The following is a 15,002-nucleotide window of genomic DNA, read 5'->3' as shown; positions in this document are numbered from 1 at the left end:
TTTGCATTTGTTTTGTTTGCAAAGTACATTTTTCCAAACAGTTGAAGAGAAAAAGCAGCAATAAGGCAAGCTTCTGCCTCACCTCATTATGTCCTCACATAAGTAGTTACCAGTCATGGGGCACTGATCCCTAAAAATTTCTGCCCACCAATTCCCGTTTGGTGGTTTGGGAATGTGCTAAGTATCCAGGTAGCTAATAAATAAATGGGCACTATTTTCTCTCTGGACTCATTCCAACTTTCTACAGCTAATTAGCACAGGGACTGATGTAGAGTAAATCTACCCTGTTATTTTTTAAATATGAGGTATTCCCCCCAAAAGCTCATGTGTGAGACGATGCAAGTAAGTTTAGAGATGATATGAGTGTTGAGAATCAGGACTGAGTCCCATTCCCCAGATATGGAAGATTGAACACCTGAGAAATGCCCAGGCAAAAGCAAAACATTTAATTTAAAGGATAGGAGGGAGGGAGAGGGAGGGAGGGAGGGAGAGATAGATAGATAGATAGAGAGAGAGAGAGTGAGAGAGAGACTCCCTCACAGAGGAGGGGGTCCCTCTTGGTGCCTGAGGGGGTGGGGGTGTCAGGCCTTTTTTATAAAATTTGAATTTCCTTTGTTCTCAAGCCCCCTCCACCTCTTATCTTGCTAGACCAAAAGGTTGCTTAACCAAGTGCAGGATAGGAGCCCTTCTAGATATAGGCACAAAGGGAGTGGCCCGGGGGCATTCCTTAACAGCTCTTTGATGGGAGGAATAGTTCCCTGGAGGCAGGTAACCTTAGTAACCAGGGAAGAGGAGGGGGAAGTCCTGAAGGTATTAGAATTTTATTTCCTTTCCTTTTGAACAAGCCCCCATCTTGCCTATCTGACTGATCATTCCTTACCTACACTGACAGTCCTTCCCACCAACCCCATCAAAATGATTTGCTTATGAGAGATTTAACCTAATCAGTGCATTAATCCTCTGATAGTTACTAACTGGTGGTAACATCAGGAAGGTAGGGTGTGGTTAGAAGAGGCAGGTGATTGGGGGTCCTGTGTTTGGGGAATTTTGTGAGCAGAGCTTAGTCTCTCTGTTTCTCTGTCTCTCTTTGTCTCTCTGATGTCCTGAGCTGCCTTCTTCTGCCACACCCTTGCACCATGATGTTCTTCCTCACTTCAGCCAAAGAGCAATGGAGTTGACCATCTAAGGACTGAGACCTCTGAAACCATGAGCAACAAATAAATTCTTCCCCCTCTAAAATTATCCTTGTCAGGTCACAACAACAACAACAACAAATGACTAAAACATACCCTATGAGCTAGGATGGCTGTGGCTCAAAGTTGGTAAAAAGAGGAGGATAAACATAATTTGTAAAACTATTACAACCCTGACACATGCAATATTAAAATTGTGGTATCCTGTTAAGACAAAGCCTGTTAACTGAGAGAAGACACTGCATTGTTAATCTCATCTCAAGACTATTTTTTTTTAATTCCCTGACAGTAATGCACAAATGAGGAAAAGGCAAAAGAAAAACATCCTGATTGCATAGCTAATGGGAATGTGTGCTGAGTCAAAGAATAAACAACCCACTCTATATTTGGATCATATCAGAAATTATTAATCACTTGTTAAGAATTACATGCATCAGGAAAACCCAAAATATTCTCTCCTGGCTATTCCCTCCTTCATTTTCCTCTCTTACTTTTTATAGAAAATTCAGTTTGTCTCTTCCCATTAAAAAATCCCTGTGGCATGGTCTAGAAATCTAAATGTGTTTCTCATAAATAATTATGAACTTTTGTTTTGCAAACAAAAGAAGCTATATTGGCTACAAATAAGAAAACAAACCCGAGAAGATTAGAAGTCAGTGCAGAATTCAGAGAAGCTGAACAAAGTGACCTTACAATTTAAGGACAGGAGAAAAAAAAAAGTCTTTCAAACATACACATTTAACAGAACTAGTAAAGTTTTAAAATTTTTGTTTTAATTTATTTGTTATTATTGTTTGTAATTATTGTTAAATTAATGAAGTAGAACAAAAAGTAAAACTTTTCATATAAGGATTTACCAAATAACTTTTTCTCTAACACTATCTCAACTCAACAAATAAGAAAAAAGCTTTTTGAAAGATTGATTTTAAGCTGAAAATAAGATATTGGCACAAACATACATCTTAAGTTAAATACAAGTAAACTTTTAATTCCAAATCTGTTGCACCAACTGGCATAGAGTTTAGTTAAAAACTAGTTTTGTGTGTGAGTTGTAGCTCCACTCTGGGTTTTCCTGGAAACATGGATTAGGATCTCCCTTTTATTCCAAAAAACTGCAGATGTTGTTATTCACATTTAAATTGGCAAATGTTTTCTATCCTGCAGGATTTCATTAAAATGCTTGGAATTTTTTAAAGAAATTTATTCATTAGAGAAACATAGCTGTGTTAAGAATAGTTGGAATTAAGTTAATTCTTATTTGCACCTAATAATTAATATAAGCTCTTACATATAGTATTGATTCTAAGCTGCAGAGCATTTTTACATAGATGTGGGTAGTTTGGCAGCATACAAAATTTATTTTTTCATGAAGCATGAGGAAATTTCTTTTAGCACATAGCTAATAATCAATATCCAAGAAACATGAATAAAACTGAAACATTTCTTAAAGTCAGGCTATTTTAAGTTTGCCCTTTATTAAGTTCTTTCATAGTACAGTTAAGCATCACCTTGAAAAATTAAATCATTTATAATATTGTCTGCACTAAGTAGTTTTCCTGAAAAACCACTGAATTTATTCCCCTAGTGTCACCTTTTCCATCTCTGCAAACTATTCAGCTGTAAATTGTGTATATTGAGGACTTCTGAGTTATAAAATGCCAACAGTCTATTTTACTTTTTCAAAGAAATAAAATGATAATCACCTTGACTGCACATTTAAAAAATTTTCATTTGTGGTTTCTGAAAACATGTTTAGAAGGCACTGCTAATCCATGTATGGACTTCCTAGATTAGAAATGTGGTCTGTGTAGAACTTTGCAGCATCTGTGGTCCCTCAGCTAAGTATTCAGGCCAAGTTAGGTCAAACACCCTTGCATTCTATCTAGCAAGGCTGAGTACTAATGGCCCTGCTAAGAGAATTAAAATTCCAACAGGAACTTGGTTGTATTCCTTCTAGTTTTAAAGATTTTGCCCTCCTCTGTTTCATAAGAATGAGCTGAATTACACAGGAGCCCATCTTAGACAATGGAATTGCTAGATTTGGGAGCATTGTTCGTGAACTTTCAAAGTGCAGAAAAAAAGAACAACAGAAGAAAGAATAATAGTGCTGGTAGTAAAGAGGCCAAGAGGGCTGGGGTTGTGTCTCAGCGGTAGAGCTGCTTGCTTAGCACGTGCGAGGCCCTGGGTTCAATCCTCAACACCACATAAAAATAAATAAATAAAATAAAGTTATTCTGTCAAACTACAACTAAAAAATAAATTAAAAAAAATAAAAAAATAAAGAGTCCAAGAAAAGGTTTCTATAGCATAGAGTAGCAGTTTCTTTATTGGGGAGTTCAGAGCTGATCTCAAAGGAAAATTGACTGTCTTCCATCTAGATTGACATGTCCTCTCTAGTGTGTGACAAAGTCAAGGGAGAAAGTTGACTAGTGGGGATCAGTGAGTTTGCTAGCATCTTTAAGTAAGTTACTATGTGATGTTTCCTTAACCAGCATGGGGTTAACTGATACTTTGTTTATCAAAATAGAGGTAATTTTACTTTCTCTGCCTATTAAAGAAATCCATGCATCCCGTAAAATGGTGTTTCTAAAAATCAAAAAAATCACCCCCAAAATAAGCATTGAAAACAAAAGCAGTATTTTTGCTCAGTTTGCTGTGTGTGGGTACACATTTTAGAAAAAAAATAATATTATACCTATAGCTTGATTAACAGATGATTTTTATTTAATATACTATGACCTTATATCTATACCTAATATGGCTTTGTGAACTAATAACAAATTTTCACTTAACATACTGTGACCTTAAATCTATATTTATCATGGTTTTTAAATTTGTATGAGCATACTATCATTTATCCAATCTTCTATCTCCACCTTTTAATTAAACAATGTTAGAATGAGCTTCCTTGTATAATTAGCTTTACATCTTAGTCCCATTATTTCTCTGGAAGAAATTCCTAGAAGTAAAATTCCTGGTTCATACAATATGCAGATTTTCAAGATTGTTGATAAATGTGATAAAATTATCTTTCAGAAAATGTTGTAATCATTTTTATCTCCACCAGCATTTTATGAGTGCTTATATTTTGTTTTCTCTTTTTAACTGGGTATGTCATTAGCTTTCCCCATTGTTGTTTGTTTGGTACCAGGGATTGAACCCAGGGGCATTTAACTAACTGAGCTATATCCTCAGCATTTTTTTTTAACTCTAATTTTCTGAGATAACATCTCACTAAGTTGCTTATGGCCTCACTAAGTTGCTGTGGCTGGCTTCCAACTTAGCAACCTCCTCCTGCCTCAGCTTCCTGAACTGCTGGGATTATACACAGGTGCCACCTCACCCAGCTCATCATTTTTAATGCTAATTTAATAGAAGAAAAATATAATTTTACTTTCATTTTATTTGCTTATTATTGAGATTTGTTACTGATAATTTTTTCTAATTAATTATTTATGTCTTTTGTCTAGTTTTCCCTTTAGTCTCCCCTCTCTCTCATAATTTGTGTTATTTATGAATGATATTTTCTTTTGTGTTTCATATATGTTGCAAGGTCTTTTTCTACTATATTCTTCATTTTTTAAGTTGATTTTTTATTTTTTAATATTTATTTTTTAGTTATAGGTGGACATAATATTTTATCTTTTGTGGTATTGGGGATTGAACCCAGTGCCTCATGCATGCTAGGCGAGTGCTCTACCTCTGAGCCATAACCCCAGCTCCTACCTTGACTTCTTTTAAATGATATTTTGTAAGCAATTTGGAAATCATTCCTGAATGAGGTGATAAATAAGCAGATATGTACAAGGACACAGAAAGTAGAACAATAATTTAATCCAGGTGGTTTTATTTTAATTTTGGGGTTTTTTTTGTGTGTGTGTGTTAGCATATATTTCCCATTAATATAGAGATAGCGCTGAGCATGGTGGCGCATACCTGTAATCCCAGCAACTCCGGAGGCTAAGGCAGGAGGATCTCGAGTTCAAAAGCCAGCCTCAGCAATTGTAAGGTGCTAAGCAACTCAACGAGACCCTGTATCTAAATAAAATACAAAATGGGGTTGGGGATGTGGCTCAGTGGTTGAGGCCCCCTAAGTTCAATTTCCAGTATTTCTCAAAAAAAAAAAAAAAAAAAAAAGAGAGAGATACTATTTGAATACGTACCCTGTCCTGTCTAAGGACAATGTTACTCTCTTCCATATTCTTGGGAGTTCTAGATAATCAGAAGTAATGTAATTTCTCTGCACATTCCACAAGGTCAAACCCCAAAACCTAGTGGGCTGAAGCCAAGCTACTTTTGTTATCATGGAGCAGCAGTTGCTTTACCACACCAGGTTCCATCGTAATAGCTGTGGGAAGATGCAATCCCTAGCTTCAGGGATCTCTCAATCCAGTTCACATATTTGTGAATCTGCATATATGCACACCCTGAGCTTTCATAGAAATAGAGAATAATTCTTTGAACTTAGCAGTCATTCCTCTTCTTATTTGCTCAACAAATATTTCTATACAATTCAATTTTGTGGTAATAGTTAACACATTGTCATATGTTCTCCAATGTACATTATATTTATTATTTATCTAATCCTTACAGCAACTCTGAATGGTAGATGCTAATATGCTTTTGTTTTATTTAAGAGGGCATTAAGGTACAGAGAGGTTAAGTAACTTGCCCACGATGGCACAATTTGTAACTTGAGCTGTCTAGTTCCATTTGCCTGGGCTGCCTTCCAGCCAACTGCGCCTTCACAACTTGAAATTCTGGAATTGAATGCATAAACTTACAGGGCCTCCCCGAGCCAGCCTTCACACCAACCAAAAAACAGTCCATTCCACCTGGAGTTTGAAAGCCATACATTCAGAAAATCTCTTTTAGAGAAGAGGTATCTGAAGAAATACATAGGGAAACGTGGGTTTTAGAAGCAAAACAAACAAACAAAAAACCCTTCAATTCTAAAAATGCAATACCTGATAAATAGACTATATACCTCTGACTTGTTTTTCCAAGTTTTCCAGCCTCCTGGGGTTATGATTCAATTCCCTTTAGTGTCTCAAAGAAAAAGACTCAGCCCTTACCCCACATCCTATGGAAATCCCAGTGGCTCAACATTCTTTTATTCAGAATTTCTGAAGAACTGGCGCTTTGCTGACTGTCACTTGTTAGATTTCTTTCTGACTCAACTCCAACAGCTGCTTGTTTTGCTGTTTCCTCCAACCTGCCCTCAGCCTTTCCCAAAGGAAATCTAGTAGATGTTACCATCTTATACCGAGAGATGAATATAAATGAAGGGAATGCAAGAAAGTTTCAAATTAACTTTTGGACATCATGGTGCTTATTTCCACAGACTTCACATCCTGATATTATTTCTGGTCACTTGTCATCTTGGATTCCATCTTTTGCCAAAATGCAGGTTCTCTAGTGTCTACAGAGCATTTTCCTATGGCTCAGCCATAAAATGTGCCAGTAAACAAGCCCTTCCCTAAACCAAAACCCACAGACAGCCTCAGCCAAGTGCTAAGAATAGTTATCAGGATCAGGTAATTCACAGGAAGGAACAATTGTTAATACTGTCATTTCTTTACAATTATTTCCTTTAAAAAGCAATATTTAAATATCCAAACAAATTTCAATGTGGTAGAATTTCAAATTGGATCAAAAATTTAAATTTCTTTTAAGTGTGTGAATGAAGATTATCTCATAAAGAGGGAGATGAAGAGCAAGCAATAGCACAAATGAGCAAGGTGTGAATGCCTTGGGTCCCCAGTGTGAGGTTGAACAATATGCCCTAAAAGCATCCAGTTTTCTGGGGTTTTTTGTTTTGTTTTGTTTTGGTTTGGTTTTATAACATTTTTCTTAGAGGAGACACCAATTCTTTGGAGAGTAGAGATTGTTGGTTTAGGATGAGTTTCGTGCTTAGATATTTTGAAGGCATGTTTATTGCTTAAACGAAAATGTACCTAACAATGACAAGAGCTAAAGTATTTTTACCTAATTATTTCCTTCCCCCTTACTTCCCTGTATTTATGGTACACAACATTCCAGAATTCAATGTAAGCATGGTGACATAAAAAGAGAAAAGAGCCCTGGAGTTCAAGCAGGAAGACTGCATTTGCTCTAGATGTACCCTTAATTTAGAGGCTTCAAAGTAAGGGAGAGAACACTAATTGGTCTCTAAGGCTCCTCTTGGCCTCCAACATTCCTTAAGATGTCATCTGTCTATTAACAGCCCAAACAGGCCGCAGTGCACTGACAGATCCCTCTTTTAAGCTAACTTACTCAGTCCCCTCCTGGGAATGGTGCCAGCTGAGCCTAGCTCTGGAATGCTCTTCAGTCAAAGGAACTGAGTGTCCCTCCTTGGAGGCAGCCTGATTCCAAAGGCTGGCCAGTGCAGGAGTACAAAGTTATGACCCCATGCCTCAATTCAGGACTACTCTAGAGCTACCCTGGCCCCAAGGTTCACTTGGGATCAGCTGAGGCCATCCTTGTAACTGTGTGTGAGTCTCATTTCTGTAAAATGCTGCTTCCTTCACTTTCTTATACATACAGTTCCTCAGAGGGCTTCAAGGAAACCTCACAAATAAGTCCACATCTCCTCAGGGTCTATTTCCCAGGGAACCCAGTAAAAAGGTTGATGCCAAGAGTGTTTCTAGAAACAAACCCCGACGTGGAATTTTGAAGGTGTATTCTTTACTAACTGGCAAGAAGACCCTATCAGGTGATATTAAATACTGATAGTCCAAGGCTCTCTATAGCAGTACAATCATTACAAATTCCACTGGTGATAAACTGGGATGGGACACATTTGGGGGAATGTGGTACAATATTACAAATGTGAAAAGGCTCAAGGAAAATAGCAATTATAAGGAAAGTGAAATTTGAAAACTTTTGTTGCATGCCAACTATACATTAGAAAGACATGAAGAAAGTCTGAGAGTGATTAATGATTAATTGAAGGCAAAGTATAAATATCAAAGGGCCTTTTGGCAATACATAAAGACTCTGATGTCCAGAAAGGCATAAAAAGCTTTGTGTTTGGCTCAGGACTTAATGATTACGTGTAGTGGAGCATTGGGGAGGTTGGATTTGCATTACCAGTCAGTCAGCTAAGCCAAGGTCTAGGAGACCAAGGGAGGAGCAATGGAAGACATGGGAACTTGAGAAAGCAGTTGGAATATCTGGATCCATGTACTTAGTGTACTTGAAATCCCACAACTTTCTAAACCCTTTGGGTACATAGAAATAATTTACGTTTCTTGTGAAAGACTAGCACTTCCCTTTGGCTGAAGACAATACAGAGACTGCTGCCCTGAAACACATCCCTCCCCCTTCTCCTCTCCTATTAGAATCTTCTCCCCCTATTGCCAGACCAAGCTGGATCATGTCATAATTTAGCCAAGCTTAGGACATGCTGGTCCTAAGCAAGAGGCAAAGGGACAATAAATTGAAGAAACCATAGGATCTAGTCAACATATATTAGTAGGAGCTAGGAGAGTGTTATAGAACGAGATTCTGAAGACATTAGGTCAGGGTGGGGTGGAGTGAGGCACCTAAAGTTGAATACAGCAGACCTCATCATTTTGGGAACACTCTCCTGCATTATGGGCTTCAATACCTTAGCAGAAAATCAGGAAGACATGCTACTTGGAAAAAAGTGATGGAGCACACTAAGTAAAATGTTGTAGAATGGCCATTGTACAGATGATAGAACAAGGAATCAAATGGCTTGGAGAAATGGGCACAATGTGTGCATATTCTACATAGGGCCCCCAAACCAGTGAGTGGCTACTTTGTATCAGAGGACTTGGAGGATATTCCACTTACTAAAAGGACAAGAAGTACTGACAGAGTACTGACAGTCCATGACACTGTACAGTGATATCATGAGAAAGTTTACCAGTAGCTAGTTGTAGAGATGCTGATACCAAACTGATCAGCCATGACAGCAACATAGATTACAGCAGTTTTCAAACTTTGCCACATCTGGGTTTTTTTTTTTTTCAAAATTACAGGTGCCTGGTTCCCACCTAATTAATTCAGATAGGTTGCAAATGGGGCATCAGAATATCAGATTTTTTCAACACTTGGTGATTCTAATACATAGCAGAGTTTGGGATCCACTGGATTAGAGAATATTAATTAATAGAGACCAAGTTCTAAACTTACCCATCAGACACAGTGAGTGTACTTACCATAACAATTAGTTTTTAGAGATACCCAAAGGGGTGTGAGCCAGAGAGCTGTGGACATGACTAGTAAAATACGATGTTCCTAGGGACAAGATGCACAGGCCGGCTACAAGGTACTGCTCCAACTCTCAAATGAAGTATTGATGAACTATAAAAAGAAAAAATTAAGGCAGTCATTCAAATAAAAAGCCCTGATTCCCTGATAAAAAGCTTCTGAATCTGAACCAGTGCCCCTGCCTGCCATTAAATTAAGCGGGAGCATCTAGGAATCAAATAAATAGAGTCTTGCCTTAGGTTGAGCTCACAGTAGTTTATTGGGTGTGATGACCCGCTCCACCCTAGTGGTCTTTTCCTGGGTCCTTGGGTGCATCACTGGTAATACACTTGCCTGCTTGGCAGTGGTATCATCCCCACACTGTTTCTTGTGATTTCTAGGATTAAATCTGTATTCACAAGAATGTCAAGTAGAAACCTCCAAAATTACCTTCCCAACTCCTACCAAGTCAAAAAAAGTCACATAATAGTAGATGCTAAGTGACATTCTAAAGGACCTACTGGAGACAAAGATCCCCATCATATCCTAATTTAATTTACCAGTATGCCCCTCAAAACTGAGTGACACTGAAGACCTGGCATGAAGTCATTTAAGTAACATCTTTATGACAGTATGTTGGATTTATATTAACATGAGCCTCAGCACATTGGTCTGGGGAATGTGCTTTTTCCTATACCCTATCAAGAAAGAACACTAGAAACAGTTGCATTCGCAAGATTTACAATCTTGTCCCAGGACTGTATTATTTACTCACTGTCTATTGTAATGTAATAGGAAAGGACCTACACCATCCATCTGTGCATTCCACAGAATCTTCTTTTGGCCTACTAGCCAATGAGATTTTGTTAATTGTATTGGGTGAGCAAGAAATGGCAAGAATACTCCAAAACTTTGATGAGATATGTGTGTTACAGAGAGTAGAAAATAAACTTACAAAGATTTAGTCTTTTTAAAAAATATTTTTTTAGATGTTGTTGAACCTTTATTTTATTCATTTATTTATATGCAGGGCTGAGAATCAAACCCAGTGCCTCACATATGCTAAGCAAACTCTCTACCGCTGAATGACAATCCCAGCCCCAAGATTTACTCTTAATACATCAGTGAAGGTCAGTATCCTTAGTTCATGCCAGAATATTCACTCTAAAGTAAAAAAAAAAAAAAAGTAATGAATCTCATTCTTTTCACCATAAGAAGGAAGGAAGCCCAATACCTGCTAATGAATAAACCCACTTTTATTTTCGAAGACAGTATATTCCCAACTTAACATCCTCCTTCATTTATTAAGCAGCAGAAAGATCTCAAGCTAGAAATGTAACACAGGTCAGAAAAGGGCCCTGCAGAAGGTCTCCCCCTGACAATAGGTTTAAGTATTAAGGTCAAGAAAATAACGTGGAGATGTGGGCAAATGGCAAGTGTGTTAGTTCCAGTTAGGCATTCAGTGATTTTTCTTGGATGGGCATAGGCATGGCTAGAGGGTACAGGAAACCAGTGAGCTTTCAGAACAGCTACTCAGACTCCCATGACACCCACCTCTGGGACTTCTTCCTCCATTCACACCTGTGACTGCATGGGTGATACTTTATTACTAATCTATAGAAGAGGGACCAAAGCTGAGCTTGATTCACAAATGTGTTGGTTCATTATATGGGTACAAGATAAGAAAGTACTATTCATGGATGACTCTGAATTATAGCAGTGAGGGAAACTGCTCCCATCCATCCTAGCTTTGATGCACCTGATCATCCACATAGTTTGGAAAGACAAGTAGTATAGGAATGTATAGATGCTTATGGACAATGTGCTGAATGGCATAGCTTACATAGTTTTCTAGAAAACATCACAGATGGGGTTATTTTAACAACATAAATTTATTAGCTCACTGTTCCAGAGGCTACAAGTCAAATATCAATATGCTATTGAGTTGGTTTTACTTGAGACTTTTGTCCTTATCTTGCAGATGACCACCCCATTGCTGCCTCTTCACATGGTTGTCCATTTGTGCATGGACACCCTTGGTGTTTCTTTTTCCTAATCTCTCCTTCTCATAAGGACACCAGTCAGATTGGAGGGCCCAATCTAACACTGACATTTTAACTTACCTCTTAAGAGCCTTATATCCAAATAGAGGCATGTTCTTCAGTTTTGGAGCCGTGGAATTCATCATTTGATCCTGAAAATAGGGGAAAGCAATTAAGCCCATGCATCTTCTAGGGGCCTTAAAGGAAAGAGACTGAAAGACCAAGATGAGCAGGTCTTGGGAAAAAAGCACATGGATGGACTTTTGCAAATAGGCACCAATTATAAAGATTTTTAAAAATTCTTTGTTTTGCATCCATGCACCCAAGATAAAGCATGCACCATGTAAAGCACTACATAGGCACCACGTTTGAGCCAGCATCTTTCACTGCTACCCAGCACATGGATAAATGATAGCAGTAACCATGGTAAAGCATGAAGTTACATATGGTCCAACAGCAGGAATCCTTTATTTAAAAATCTAGCCTCTCTTCTGTTACCAATGAATGTTCAACCTGCCTGCAACAGAGATCTATACTGAGTCCTTGATATGGTAAAATTCCTCAAGGAGAATGAACAGCCACTTGGTAACAAATTGATTACACTGTAACCCTTTTACTCTGAAAAGAATAGCCAATAGGATGCAGGCAAAGCAAATTATTACATGTCTCATTCATAAGATGTCAACCAGTAGCACTAACCAAGGGTCTACAGAGTGGTTAGTCCATCCACATGAGATCTTGCATTATAATATATCAGACCAAGGACACGGCTATCCGGTAAAGAAGAGGCACACGAGACTCCTGGATCCAAGGCCCTATCATGTACAGCACCACCCAGAAGATAAAGTCCTAGTAGAACAGTAGAATAGACTTTTGAAGGCACAACTGAGATACCAGCCTGAAGAAAAAAACTCTGAAAATGAGCTACCTTTCTGTAGGACCCTAAGCTAATGACCATTGTGTGGTATATCCACAATAGGCAGAACACAGGACCTGGAACAAGTGGTGAATATGTGACCCTCCTGCCATCATCCCTGGAGAACTGCTTGGGAAACCTGAGCTCTCCCCTGCCCACAGCTCTGGGCTCCCTGATTTGGGGGTGGGAGGGAAAGCTTCTACTAGGGTACACAGACAGTGTCTAATTAAACTTCAAGCCATGGCTGGCTCATAATCACTTAGGGATCCTAAGTGCCAGAAGACAAGCAAGCAAGAAAAGGAGTTAGTGACAGGGATAATGGACCTTGAACATCAGGAGGAGGAGGTAGGGCTATTGTTTGTGAAGGAGCAGACCAGAGATCTTTTACTTTTGTTTTCAAAATGTCCTTTAGTAGCCTTGCTTGCTATATCACCATCTTGATTTGTGATTAAATGAATAAGTGCAGTACTTGTGACTTGACAAGGTGATCAGGAACTCATGTCAAGTATTTTGATCAAATATAGATGTACAGATATATAGACAAATATATCTATATATTTGTCTATCATTTATCCAGTGGAGTCACAGAGCCAAGGCAGCCACAGAGGTTCTGGAAAATATTTGAACAAAACACACAGTAACAAGCAAAAGTTTGTTAGAAAAGATAAGAAAAGGGAAAGTGAGAACACTCTCAAGGGAGAGAGTGGGTCCTCTCAGAGAGGAGGACAATGTGCCCCTACTGCCCTCCAGTTTTACTAGGGGTCCCAGGGAAGTTCCCAGAGAATCCTGCTCAGGTCCACTGCTTGACTTTTGACCAATGGTAGGATGTTATCAGACTTTCAAGTCCCCACAGTGCATGGTAAAGATCTAAGGCAATTCTGAATCACTTTGACCCATGTTATTGACTTGTTCTAATTGGGATGCGCTCTTACAGATTTTACTGTTAGGGGTCTTTGCTCCTAAATATACTGTCACACCAACTTCTGACATCAGTCTGTGTCAAGGTCACAAGATTTCCCCCTTTCAGTGTTACTTGTGTTCTTCTTATTGGAAGAGAGGAGCCTTTTGTCCTGTAGATAATAGGTTGTCTGCTGAGGAATGAGCATATGCTATTGACTTCAGCCAGGCAAGGCTGCAGCAGGTAAATTGCTTTTCAAAAGAAAGTATGTGGGAGTCAGCACAGTGGACCCCAGTTTACAATCTGTTATATGACCCTCATGGATGCCATGGAATATTCTACCTAAGCATAAGAGGTAGCACCTAAGAGGCAACAAAGAAACAAAGAAATCTAAAATGAGCAATAATGTCATTAGTTATGGTTCCAAGAGTAGCTACTGTTAGGAACAGTGTATATTGCCCCAGTAGAGTTTTGGTGCTTTTTGTTTGTTTATTAGTTCACTTTTGTTTTTTGGTACTTGGGATTTAACCCAGGGACAATTTACCACTGAGCTACATCCCCAGCCTTTTAAATAAACAAAAAGCCCCAAAACTCTACTGGGGCAATATACACTGTTCCTAACAGTAGCTACTCTTGGAACCATAACTAATGACATTAATAAATTAGAATAAATTTATTTATATTTATATATATATAAATTATCTTGAGACAGGATCTTACTAAGTTGCTTAGAGCCTCATTAAGTTGTTGAAGCTCTTAAACTTTTAATCCTCCTACCTAAGCCTCCCGAGTTGCTGGGATCACAGGTGTGTACCACCGTGCCTGTCCCAATAGATTTTCCTAAATATTGAATCAGATGAAGGGAAATTATTACTCCAAGCAAGTGGAGCCAGCAGCATAGGGATGAGCTGTATAGGACATCAAGATACATGACTTCATCAATTTTCTATTGCTAATAACACAGTTGTAAAAGAAAAGAGGTTTATTTTGGCTCATGAGTCTGTCCAGGTTGAGAAGCCACTTTGGACAGAGTTCTAAGGTGGCACTTGACTTCACATGACATGAGACAGAACACCCTCATAGAACACCCTCATGAACCTAGTCACCTATTAAAGGTTCCAAAATGGAGATGAAATTTCAAGATGAGTTTTGAAGAAACAAAACATATACAGACTCTTATAGTGCACTGTCCAGATCCCCTCTCTAAAGCCTGAAGAACCCATTTCCCTGGCTGGCTGCCAGGTGCTGCCAGTTGAGGACTCACGCCCAGATCTGTCCTCAGGAACTTCAAGAAATTGTCCTTGCTCAAATTTGTGAATGAGACAGCGCACACCCTTCAGTATAGCTCTGAGCTCCCTGATGGCCAGCTACCATCTTAACACACACGCAGCACTTCACCTCCCTGTGCTCAGAGCTCCTGCCTGGTTTCTCACAGGTACCACTGCTAAGAGCACATGCCAGTAAACTTTCTCTATCTTATCTCCTTTGTAGAGTCTGTTTTCTGAGGAACCTAAGGAAGGCATGCACTAACTTTAGGGGCTTAGGGTAATTGGGAGACAGGGGAAATATGCATGGGAGAATTTGAGCTTAAGAAGAAAGAGAAGCAGATTCCAAACCCTATTTCAACTGTGGAGCCTATCTAAAGCAGTTTTCAAGTTATGAAGCCTCTTTTCTACCATGAGTTTTCTATATGGATTTTTTTTCTTATTCTTATTCTTTTTTTTTTTTTTTTT

General features: G+C 38.6%; 1 long non-coding RNA gene across 1 annotated transcript in view; it reads right to left on the bottom strand.

The window, feature by feature from the left end:
* Positions 1-9,388: 9,388 nt before the first annotated feature.
* LOC125619461 overlaps positions 9,389-15,002 on the bottom strand; it is a 6,803-nt gene continuing 1,189 nt past the window's right edge. The window contains exons 2-3 of the long non-coding RNA XR_007351023.1: positions 11,537-11,607; positions 9,389-9,527 (exon numbers count right to left, since the gene is read on the bottom strand). This is a non-coding gene — a long non-coding RNA (uncharacterized LOC125619461). The remainder of the gene's footprint in view (positions 9,528-11,536; positions 11,608-15,002) is intronic.

Source organism: Marmota marmota, unplaced genomic scaffold, assembly GCF_001458135.2.
Source record: "Marmota marmota marmota unplaced genomic scaffold, marMar, whole genome shotgun sequence".
Taxonomy (NCBI): Eukaryota; Metazoa; Chordata; class Mammalia; order Rodentia; family Sciuridae; genus Marmota; species Marmota marmota.
This window is presented reverse-complemented; position numbering and strand designations above follow the sequence as displayed.